We start from the raw sequence: 11934 nt of genomic DNA on the forward strand, positions 1-11934 counted from the left end.
TGTGTGAGCTGCTCCCCCTCACTCAGGGCTGGTTCTGGGGCTCAAGCAGGGAGCATCAGAGGCTGCTCAGGGTGCTACATTGCTAGGCCAGAGGCCCTCCTGTGGGGCTGTGAGTGTTGCTGTCCCTGCTGTACAGACAGGGCCATAGAGCCAGGGAGAGATTCACTGAACAGGCCAAGGTCACTCAGTGAGTTAGAGCCAAGATCTGCCCCCAGCTCCCTGCCCCACCCACCGACGTGCTGACTCCCTCGCTGCCATGGGGCTGTTTGCATTGGCCTCTTCTCTGGAACCAGGCTTAAGCCACAGCTGAGGCTCTGGGCAGGGGGCTGGGTATGGGGGGGTCTGAGTGTGGGAGGGGGAGCGTGTGTTCCTCTGGTTCAGCTTTTCCCTTTCTTCTACCCCAGCAATTGCCCTGTTGCGAAGTAGAGGGAGAGGATGAGGAGTTAGCTGAACTTTGGGGCCCTGTGGTACAATGGTAAGCATGTTAGCTATCTAAGCAGTGGTGCTTGGAATGAGCCCACCCAATTATTCAAAGGTTTTGGGTTCAAATCCCACCACAGTCACTTTTATCTGATTTCCAGAGCGGCTTTTACAGAAGAGGCTGGACCTGCCCCTGTTGCATGATGGGAGTGACAGGGAGCTTGTGACAGGACCTCTCTGGGTGCGAGAGACGTGCCTGTAACTCTAGTGTCTGGCTCTGACACTCCAGCAGTGGGGCCGTCCAGCCCGATTCAGACCAGGCCGGTCGGAGCCTCTCGCGCTCATCAAGGGGAATTCTGCACTTGCAGCTTTGGGAGCCAGGGTCACATTGCAGAGCTCCCCCAGGGCTGTCCCATTGCGTCACCAGGCTGGCCTCCCGCACCCTCAGCAATGTAGTTGTGTTTTATCCTTCCCCTTCAGTAACAACCGGCCATTCCCCACCCAGCCCCAGCCACCGTGAGATCCACTTCTTTACCCAGGAGCAGTGTGAGCGGCAGCGTGGCTCCCTGATGAGGCTGCAGCGGTGGGAGACACTTCCCTGGTTTCGGGAGGGAGACGAGATGTCAAGGCTCATGACTCGGAGTCAGCTACCGACACCTATCAAAAGCTGATTTTCAGAGGGGCTGATTGGCCCTTCTTGTGTATCTGGCTTCTTCAAAGGAGCTTAATCAGGAGCTAAAAGTTGAAGAAGAGACATTTAGAAGGGTGAATTTCTGTCTCTGGCAGTATTTTTTCTGTGTCCCAGTAGTCTAATAGGTAAAGCACTGATCTCTTGAACCAAGGTTTGCTGGTTCAAGTTCAGTGTTGGGTGACAGTTTGCTGTAACTGACAAGAAACTTTGTGCTGTGAGAGAGTTAGCAAGGACCCTCCACAGTGGCTGCCTCTGTCTACAAAAACTGTTCAGACCCCTTCCTAGTGATCAGTGGTGTTAGGTGAAAATCTGAGTGCTAAAAGCCCAGGTACCCAAAGTCAGAAGCAAGGGTCTAGAAGGCCCAGGAGTGACAGCCAGATGGAGGTGGCTGTAGCAGAGCAGGGTCTGTCTGGAGACAAAGCGGAGCCTGAGGATGAGAGGCAGAGACTCCAGAGCAGTGGGGGGGCTAGTTATTTGGTCTGGCAAACTGACAGAAAATCCCCAGGCCCTAAGCATGGTGTGGGTGAAGCCCGTGGGGCAGTTTTCCTGCTGGGATTTGGGGGCATGGAGAAGCTGGGAAACTCTTTGGGTAGATAACATCCCTAGCTGTGCTGTGACATGGTGCTGTCAGGGAGCGGCCTCACTGCAAGTCACTGTTCCAGGAGCTGAGAGAGTTTTGAGTTTTGTCCTGGGCACCAATATTGAGGGCGTGTGCACCTGTTTGTGTGTGAGTCCCCCCCTCCCCCATGGCACCTGCCAACTCCTTCCAACTCCAGCTGGGAGCTAAAGGGTCCCCTGGCCCCATAGTTTCTGGTGGGGAGAAGTGGAGGGTTCCTTGATCCTATATTTCCTGTTGGAGAGGGGTGGAGGGACCCTAAGCCCTATAGCTCCTGCCAGGAGGGACCCTGACCCCTTATCTCCTGATACAGTTTCAGTTTTTCCCAGACGGGATGCTCCAGACATGAGGGATGCCAGTGCACTGGCCCAGCCTGGGCTGGCAGTGATGGTTTCTACACACGCAGGAAATTCCCCGGCTTGAACCCCCCTCCCCTCACACACACAGCGCTTCTCCCCCTCACAGAGCTGGTGCCTCTCCTGGAGGCGGATGAACTGCAGGTGCAGGACAGCTCCCTGCCAGCAGGGACAGCAGCCAAGGCACCAAATATCGCTGGGTCTGCAGCCAGTGCTGGGAACTGGGCAGGGAATAGGATGCTTTTGTGTCACACATGTCTCAGGTAGGACGGACCCTCACTGAGCCCAGACTGTGACTGGTCCTAGCCAGGAATGTGTCTGGGGCTGGTTTGTGACACTCTCAGGCCGTGTCTACACTGGGCGTAAGAGCGACGCTGCCGCGGTCAATGTTCTGGGCTCTAGGGAAGACCGGCTGATTGGAACTGAGCTGTGCAGAGTCTTGTAAAGGGAACCGCAACTTCTCTGGAGATTTGCTGAGTTTTATATGAGGGTTCAGCAGAAGGGACGTTGTGGGCTCTGGAACAAGGTGGATGGGGCAGGAAAAACTACTCACAGGCAGGGGAATTAGCTCAAGTGGTAGAGCGCTTGCTTTGCATGCGAGAGGCAGTGGGATCGATACCCACATTCTCCAGTGATAGATGTTTACTCCTTCCTATTTTTCACAGACAGAGCCAGCCAGGGGCTAAGTGCTTCCAGGGGCTCCTTCCCTCTTCCAAAAGGCAATGGGCTGGTTTCCACATTGCAGGGGTTTTGCATTTACCTTACAGGGAGCAGTTCCCTGGCTAAAAGTCAGGCAGGCAAAGTCCAGCCTGTAACACCCAGCGGAGGGGATTCGCCTGCCTGGGGAGGGCAGGAACAGACCAGCACTTGGGAGCTTGGCTGCCAGCTGCTTAGCACATCTGGACACAGAAGAATCCCAAGACTTGGTTCTGCCAGGCTCCAGTTTCCCTTCTTCTGTTTCTTTTCAGCTCCGTGCAAACTGCCTCCCAGCTGTGGGTGAGGCTGAGTGTGTGTGAAACCAGCTGCACTTTGGATGATTTTGTTAATTGTTTAAAAAGCCTCAGGCACCTCTTCTGCCTGGAGAGGTGTCTGTAACCATCCTTCCCCTGTGTCTGTACCAGAGTCTAAGACACAGATTAGAGTTTACTTCTCAGTGGTGCCGCGTCCCTCCTTTATCTCTGCGGTTACAGCCCCTGCTCTCTCCCATTTCTGACCCATCTCCCAGGTGTCCGTGTTGTTCACCTACCTGTGGGCTTTGGGCACCTGCCCCCATCAAACCTACTTGAAAGCCTCCTCACCAGTCTGCATCCAAATACTCTTCCCTTCCTCAACACTTGAGCCCCATCCCTGCTGAGCAGCCCTTCCTGCAACAGCATCAAGGAGGCTAAAGCCTTCTCCCCACAGAGCTGTAGCTTTCTGTGCCCAGGGGGCCAGACCCCACCAGGGTGGAAGACAGGAGAGAAGTGGGGAATGGCTGCACTTTGGGAGTCAAAAGTGTTGTCAGGAAACATAAAGAACTGTTGTAAAGAGTCTTTGGAGGAGGGCACCATGGCTTAGTTGGCTAAAGCACCTGCCTCATAAACAGGAGATTCTGGGTTCAAGTCCCAGTGGTGCCTTCTTGAAGCCTGTGCTTGCATTTTCCTATGTCCTTATGGGGCACAGAAGAGGCCTCCCCTGGCCACCCATAGAACTGCTGGTTCAGGAAAAAGCTGATTGGGGAGGAACATTGGGAAGAAGGAAACCACAAGGCTGGAGCGGGTACAGAGGCTGCTGTGCTTGGCCCTGGCAAGGCAGGGCTCTGACTGCAATTGCTGGGACAGGAGAGCCAGCACCACACGCCCTTGTGATTCCCTGGGGGTGTCCGTGCTCAGAGAGCCTGAGGGTGCAACCTCTGCAGCCATGGAGAGTTAGGGTATGTGGGAGTCAGTTGCTTCTCATCTGTGGTTTCCTTATTCCCAATGCACCTCTCCAATCAGCCTTTTCCTGAACCCGCAGTTCCATGTGTGACTGGAGAGGCCTCTTCCGTGTCCCAGAAGGGTGTAGGAAAATGTGAGCAAAGGCTGCAACAAGGCAACTCCAGAAATTGAACCCAGGATACCCTGTGGATTACACAAAGTTTTAGCCTGCCAAGCCATGGTCCCCTACTCAGACCCACTTGTAAACCGTTCTATGTACGGTCCCAGATAACACCATTGCCTCACACAGTTCAGCCATTCCCCATTTCCCTCCTGCCTTCCCACCCAGGCAGTGTCTGGCTCCCTGGGCACAGAAAGCTACAGCTCAGTGGGCAGAGGCTCTAACATGCACCTCTCCCCCAGCCGCTGGGACTGTGGAGTTGCCTTTGAGGTTCTGCAGGGTTGGGGGAGGGCAAAATGCAGCAAACTTTGATTCTCTGGCTTGTAAACCCCTTGGCCTCAGGGGTTAGGTTGGAGTCCCCAGGTGGGGGCCCGGCCTCCTTCAGTTTGGTCCCTTCCTGAGGCCACAAAACTGACAACAGAGAATTCCTTTGCCCCGCAGCAATCTCTGTTGGCCAAAGGGTTAGCAACCGAATATTTGCCCAAGTTTAAGTGCAGCAGAAGACGGTGTTAAATGTGTTTCTGTGGTGTAGTGGTTATCACATTTGCCTCACACACAAAAAGTCCCTTTTTCAAAGCCAGGAAGAAACACAAGGTCTCCTCTTATTGCGGTTCCTCTTAGTGCCCACAAGGCAGTGCCAGGGCCTGCCCCCTGTGGTGCAGGGATGGGTGGCCTGTGTGCTGGCTTTCAGGAGCATGTGGGAAACAATGAAACAGGTTAGGCTGAGATGGGAAGAGGCAGGGCTGGGGCTGAGACTTCTCTGCAGTCCCTTACCTGGGACCAGGTCATTGCAGCCACTCAGTACAGGGCCCACCCTGGAAGTGCCACTACTGAAGCTGTGCACATGACGTCCTGCCTCATTCCCACACCCCAGCAGCCCAATTCCCCTCACTATCTGCCTACCCAGCACCCTGAACTTGCTTTGACATGCTCCCTTGTTCCTGCTCCCTCTATCCTGGCCAGACTCCCCACCCTGCTCCTTTATCCACGTTCCTTCTGCACCCTTTCTCCTGGCCACACACGGCTCCTTGGCGCTTCTCAAGCCAGGCCCTGCAAGGAGCCATCAGGCAGGAAGCAGCCCTTGGAGCTTGGCTTGCACTGGATCTGGTAGTTTTCCACCACATCTCACGTGAGAAGAGGTGACTTGTTCTCCTTCCTTCTTACCTTATGTCTCCGCTCCCTTCAAAGGTCTCCGCTGCCTCGGGACCCATCTCCTCAGGGTGCTGCCCCTCTGCCACTGGGCTGGGAGTGGGAGACCCCCCAGTCTCTGCACTTGGGCTGAGAAGTCTCACTGAGACTCGTCTGTTGATGGGTTAGTCAGCCCGATGGCCAGCCGGATCCATTCCGTAGCGCTGCCCGAGAGGGAGCTTTACAAGTGCCCAGTATCCATTGGTATTTTCTGGGGCTCGGTGTAGGAGATTGGGCTTGGCCATCTTTTCCACGGGAAATGCCTCTTTTTTGGAACAGCAGCTCACACGAGTTCATGGAACTTCTTCTTCTCAGCTTGGGAAAGGGACGACTAAGGGGCGATGGGACAGAGGTTTACGTAACGATGACAGGGGTGCAGAAAGCAAATAAGATTTTTTTTCTTCTACTCAAGATCCTGGGTGAGAGAATGAAATGGTAAGTAACCAAAATAAAAATAAACCACAAAGAAGCATTTTTGCGCCCAGTGGAACTCCTTGCCAGAGGATGTTGTGAAGGTGAAATCTACAAGAAGGTCCAAAACAGAACTGGATAATTTAATGTAGGAAAGGTCAATCAATGGCATTTAACCAGGATGGACAGGGCAGGTGTCCCTAGCTGGTGTATTCTAGAAGCTAGGAATGGGCGACAGGAGGGTTCACTGAACTATTGTCTGTCCTGAGGATTCCCACTGGGCAATGAAATTGGCTGCTGTCGTGATACAGTATCCTGGGCTAGCTGGACAACTGGCATGGCCCAGTCTGGCTGTTCTGATGTTCTGTTTGGTTTCTGTTCTTGTCCCCTCTGGGCAATGGAAAATGGACCCTCGTCCTGAAGTGGACAGAAAGTGGCCTGTGAAAGGCTAATGTAGGTAAGAAAAGATGGGCATTCATGTGTCCCTGATGGTCTAGTGGTTAGGATTCAGCACTTTCACTGCTGTGTGCTGGGTTCGATTCCCAGTCAGGGAAACCAGTCTTAACTTTCACATGACAACTCCCCACTCATTCATCTTACCTCATTGTTCCAGCAGCTGTGACCCAAGAGGTTTACTCAGGGCTCGTTTTCCAATGTCACCTACCACAGTATTCACACAGCAAACTGTAGTGCAGAGGAGTTCTGGCTGTTCTGGTCTTAGGCTGCCTTGGAGGTGAGTTCTGCTTCAAGGTCTTCTCTCTTCCTCTTCTCTTCTCCCCTTTTCCTTCTTCTTGCTGGTCTCCTTCTTGGACCCCAGTTTATATAGAGAAACTCAATACTGCTTAGTTCTTCCTTAACCAATTATTTTAGTATAATTTCACTAACCAATCAGAACATTGTGTAACAGAATGACCTAACCAATCAGACCCCACCACCTTAGCTGATATACACCCAGCAAAATCAATTATCCAGCAGACAGAAACAGATCCAAACCAGACTATCACACGGACAAACAACACTACTCGAGGGGGTGGCAAAATGGAATCTAGGAGGCCAGACTCCTTCGTGCTCCGCCAGGACCATGCACGGGACGGGCAGCGCCCCAGGATCTGCATGCGCCCGGATCAGTCCCACACCCCGCCGGCCGATTCTCTTCCCCCTGCTTCCCCCCTGGACATCCCCAATCACCCCCACCCTCTATCGGCCTGGCGGTTCTCCCCCACTTCTCCTCCTGATCTACCCCCTCCAGCCCTGCTGCCCACACCAGCCCTGTTTCCTTCCATCAGTTCTCCCCCCCATCTTTCCCAGCCAGCCCCACTGCTCCCCCCTTCCCCCAGCCAGCCCTGCTTCCACCAGCAGAACCAGAGTAATCCAATAAACCCTGCACCACCACATCGTGTACTGAAAAGGGGCTCGTTTATTTTCAGAAAGCCAACGCCATCTTTGGAATTTTGTATCCATATTCTCATTCCGGATGGTGAATGCACCAGGCTCTCTCCATTCCGACACAGGACAGTGCCTTAAACCTCACTGGCACTGGCAGCAGCAGGGATATTTAAAAGACTTTTCAATGTTTATTCAGGATCTCTGTGCCTTGATCAGACCCCCTCCCTGCGGGTTGATGCTCCACCCACCTCAGGCCAGGCTGCCACTTCTCTCCTGGCACCACCAGTCCTGCTTTCAGAAGCCAGTAACCCCCACACCCTGCAATATCCCCCATAATTTAGAACTACAGGCCTTCTAATAGGGTTATAGAAAAACCACATTGTCACATAGGACCTTTCCAGGGCAGCAATATCAGGATCCATGAACACAGACAAAGGAAGGTAAATGCAACTGTGAAGTGACTTGAACCCTCAATCTTCTGATCCAAAGTCAGACACCTTATCCATTAGGCCACACAGTCTTGACTTGCAGACACCTGGACTTCCTGCAATGTGTGGATAGAGAAAAGTCTCCCTAGTCCAGTGGTCCCCAACGTTTTGGGGATGCCGGGTGCCTGGGGGCAGGGCTGCTCACGCACCACGCCTCCAAGGGCGGGGCCGCTCATGGGCCACGTGCCTGGGGGCGGGGCCAAGCATGCGCCACGCGCCCGGGGCCAGCACCGGATTGTGCCGCGACCCCGGAGCCAGGACCGGCACCAGCATGTGCTGTGACCCCAGGAAGGGGCTTTCCAGGCACCGGGTGCCTGGGGCCGGCACCGGCATGTGCTGTGACCCCGGGCAGGGGCCGCCCATGCTCCTGGGGCTGGCACCTGCCGCATGCCCGGGCCAGCCCAGATTGCTCCGCAGGCCACATAAATGGCCCAGCTGGCACCATGGCGCCTGCGGGCTCCGCACTGGGGACCACTGCCCTAGTCCATCAGGTTTTATTATTTTCCTTGTTTGGGGGTTTAGAAATCACGTCTGAGCTGGTGAATTATTCTTATTGTGTGTAACTAAGAATTGCAGCCCAGGGATTTTTCCTGAGTCTATGTCACTTCATGGCTCTCTACCACCTAGGCTATCTCCATACTGCATCTCTCCTCCGCAAAACCTCATGCAAATGTAGCACAGATTAGCATATTGCCATGTTCATTTGCATAATTAATTGGGGTCCGTTTTTGCACAAGAGGCTTTTGCACAAAAAGGAGCTGTGTAGACTGGGGCTCTTCCTGCCTTCTGCTTCCCCTGGCTCTAGCCTGGCCCTGGGCCTCTTTCCTGCCAGCCCCAGGGGGCCAGGGAAATGCAGGGGGCCATTCCAGAGTCTGGTTGGGGGCTGTGACCTGTCCATGCCGTGATGGGGGGGGGGAGAGTGTCACACGGCTTCTACTAGAGCTGGTACTTAAGTAAAAACAAAACTTAAACAGGCAGTGGGAATGGGGCAGCTGGAGGGAGCCAGGAGAGCAGAGGCAGCCTGAGCACTGAGAGCCCCAGGTGCCCACCAAAAACATCAGCTGTTTGTCCCATGCTGCAAGGGGCAGCGCTCAGGGCTCTGAACTTTGCAACCTGAGTTCAACTGTCAGTGGGATTTTCCTAGGCTGGTTGTTGCAAAACCCTCCCGGCTTTAAGTTTCTTTTCCTCACGCTGGTGAGAAGAGATTTTTGTGCCTTCTGCTGGGTGTCTGGTGCCCACTGGGGCTCGATCTCTCATCTGGCTGGCTCACAAGAGCTGGAGCCATGAAACCTACCAGGCTGGCTAGAGATGCAGGGGGCTGAGGTTGTGTTTCTCGCTGCTTCCTCTGATGCCCTCAGGTCCGGTCCTAGCAGCTTCCAGACTCTGCCTATTGCCCCCTGGCCTCTGCTAACCCATCCATTGGGTGTGGAGCTATTGCCTTGGGCGTAGGAACAGTCTGGGAGAGGGAGCTGCACAAGTGAGAGGCTGGACCCAGATGCACTCGACCGGTTTGGTTCTTTTGGGTCTGCCCCTTCTGCACCCCTAGAGACATTGAAACAAAAAAAGACCCATGAGAAGAACCCAGCTAGTTTTCTTTTGCTGAGACATGAATGGATCTAGCTCAGGGGTCCTTCTGCATGGGAAGCTCCCCTGTGCCTCTGGGTTCTTCTGCGATGCCACTCGCTTGGGGGAGCACATGCCCTGACACGTGTAGACAGGCCAACATGGACAAACCAGCAGCACTCAGGCCCCTTCGATAGCTCAGCTGGTAGAGTGGTGGACTGTCATGCGTGCTTGGTAAGTGACCCTTAGGCTGCACTGCAAGTGACAAAAAGATTGTGGGTATGAGCTGCTAATTGCATTTATTGAGCTACAAAGGCCTTGAGACCCCTCCAAGGCTGGAGGGAAATGGGGAATGGCTGCACTTTGGAATTCAAATGTGTTGTCTGGGACCATAAGTTAGAACAGTTTTAGAGACACTTTTTTTTCAGAAGAGGCTTTTCTGACATTTGGCCCATCTACACAGGCCCAAATGTGGGGAAAACCTCCTCTTTCAGAAGAGTCCTTATTCCTACTAAAATGAGGAATACAGGGCTTCCAAAAGAACATGCCCACTTTTTGGAAACTGATCTAAAAAAGTTGACCTGTTCCATGGACGGGGCAAAGTTTTTCCCAGATACAAAAGTTATCCTGAAAAAGCTCTATAGCGGGGATTGTCATCAAGAAGGGTACCATGGCTTAGGTGGCTAAAGCATTGGCCTTGAAAGCAGAAGATCCTGGGTTCAAATCCCAGTGGTGCCTTGTTGTAGCCTTTACTCATGTTTTCCTGTCCCCTTCTGGGAGACAGGAGAGGCCTCCCCTGGCCACCCATGGAACTGCTGGTTCAGGAAAAGGCTGATTGGGGAGGAGTGTCGGGAAGAAGGAAACCACAAGCCTGGAGCGGGTGCAGAGGCTGCTGTGACTGGCACTGGCAAGGCAGGGCTCTGACTGCAATTGCTGGGACAGGTGAGCCAGCGCCAAGTGCCCTTGTGATTCCCTGGGAGTGTCAGTGCCCAGAGAATCTGCAAGGGATGCAAATGTAGACACTCAAAATTGTAAATGAAGTTGGGATTTAAATATCCTGCACTTCATTTGCATAGTCACAGACCGGTGCTATTTCAAAATACTTTATTTTGAAATACAAAACGCTGTTGAGATACACTTATTGCGGGAGAAAACCCTTCGTCAGAAATAACCCTTAAACATCATTTCATAAGGAGTAAGGGGGATTTTGAAAGAAGGGTTTTCTTTTGAAAGAACTGTGTCTAGACAGCGCCTGGTAGTTCAAAATAGGGTATTTTGAAATAGCGGCCAGACATGATTATGCAAATCTCCGCTTCATTTGCAATGTCACTCAGCTGAATTTGCATTGCTCTCTGGAAAGAGGAATGACGTGTAGACAAACCCTCACATGGGGAGATGCAGAGATCAGAATTGCCCTGCCTCCCTCAGCTTGTCTGGCTCCTTTGTCCCATTTCCTGCCTCCCTGCCAGAGCTGACCCAATGGCTGAAAGGGACAGTAGCTGCTGCTGCTGACAGGTAAGGGGAGAAGATGGGCAACAAGACCCTGGAGACCACTTGGCCTTAGATCCTGGCCACCCACCATTCACTCTGATGAGGCCATAATCTGTGAAGGGGGAATTTTGAGTGACAGCCTCCTCTGAGTTGGAATCCCAGCTCCTACAGAGTTCAATGGAAGGGGACAGCTAGAAAGCCCCAGGCCTGCATGCAGGGTTCCCCCTGAGAACTAGCCTCTAGGGACCGGAAGGCAGGATCCCTCAGCTGGGTTTATGTCTCCACTGTTGAGTCCCAGTTTGTGGCGTTTGCTGGGAGGCTTCCCCAGCCAGGCTGAGTTGGTGCACTCACACACACTATGAATGACCTCAGGTTGAGAGATGACTCAGTCACTGCAGAGGGGCTGCTCTCTTCTCACAGGGACCCTCTTCAGGCAGGAACCAGGCTGCTTCGGTCCCAGAATTTCCCCTCACCGCGAAGGGGTGCCGGGCTCAAGGTGCAGGCCACACAACTGCACCAAAATTCAAACTATAACCTCCTAGCCCAGCATCCAGACCCACACAGCAGGCAGCAGCCCTGAACTCGCTGCTAGAGCTGAGCTGACCATGCGGTGACTCCTCTCACCCAGGGAGCAGGAGAGCCAACTCAGCCAGGCTGGGGAAGCCTCCCAGCAAACTCCTAGGATGCCCTAGGCTGCCCCTCGGGGGGTGGGCTGTGAGCTCCCACCTGGGGCAGAAAGTTGGAGGGGAGAGAGTTGGGAGCCAGGGGGCTCTGAGAGAAGAGAGGTACGGGGGGGGGGGGGGATGCAGCCCCAGGAGCAGCTGCACCACAGCCCAGCTCCAGCCCTGGGAAAGCGTTGGAATTAGTCCTGGGAGCAGCCTCCCCGCCCCCCCACCCCTGGCCTTGGTGGAGGCCTCCAGCCACCAGACCAGGGCCCTGGCTGCCAGAGCAGATCCTGCCTACCCCATCCTTATGCTACATGACTGCAGCAGGCCCTCAGATCAGGCTGTGGCCCCCACTATGTGGCAGGCCCTGGCTCCCCACTGGAGCAGCCTCCCCCCAGCCACGTGGCAGTGGCCAGCTCCCAAAGCAAGCCCCAGCCTCCAGAGCAAGCCCTCCTCACCACGTGGCCGGAATAGGCCCTGACCAGCCTCCACCACGTGGCCTCGTTACAGGCCTCCAGCCTCCGGACCAGGCCCTTTCCCCACCTCCCCCTGCCATGTGGCCACAACATGCAGGATGTCACCA

At 54.2% G+C, this 11934-nt stretch overlaps 4 non-coding genes across 4 annotated transcripts; all 4 read left to right on the plus strand.

The window, feature by feature from the left end:
* The first annotated feature begins 2641 nt into the window (after nucleotides 1-2641).
* TRNAA-UGC (transfer RNA alanine (anticodon UGC)) lies at nucleotides 2642-2714 on the plus strand. The gene has a single exon. It is a non-coding gene; the product is annotated as a tRNA-Ala (tRNA).
* A 911-nt stretch (nucleotides 2715-3625) lies between these two features.
* Nucleotides 3626-3699, plus strand: TRNAM-CAU (transfer RNA methionine (anticodon CAU)). Its single transcript has one exon. It is a non-coding gene; the product is annotated as a tRNA-Met (tRNA).
* Nucleotides 3700-6240: 2541 nt separating this feature from the next.
* TRNAE-UUC (transfer RNA glutamic acid (anticodon UUC)) lies at nucleotides 6241-6312 on the plus strand. The gene has a single exon. It is a non-coding gene; the product is annotated as a tRNA-Glu (tRNA).
* Nucleotides 6313-9859: 3547 nt separating this feature from the next.
* TRNAS-UGA (transfer RNA serine (anticodon UGA)) lies at nucleotides 9860-9933 on the plus strand. Its single transcript has one exon. It is a non-coding gene; the product is annotated as a tRNA-Ser (tRNA).
* The last annotated feature ends 2001 nt before the right edge of the window (nucleotides 9934-11934 follow it).

The sequence above is a fragment of the Pelodiscus sinensis genome, chromosome 19 (genome assembly GCF_052426305.1).
Source record: "Pelodiscus sinensis isolate ZL-2025 chromosome 19, ASM5242630v1, whole genome shotgun sequence".
In the NCBI taxonomy this organism is placed as follows: domain Eukaryota; kingdom Metazoa; phylum Chordata; order Testudines; family Trionychidae; genus Pelodiscus; species Pelodiscus sinensis.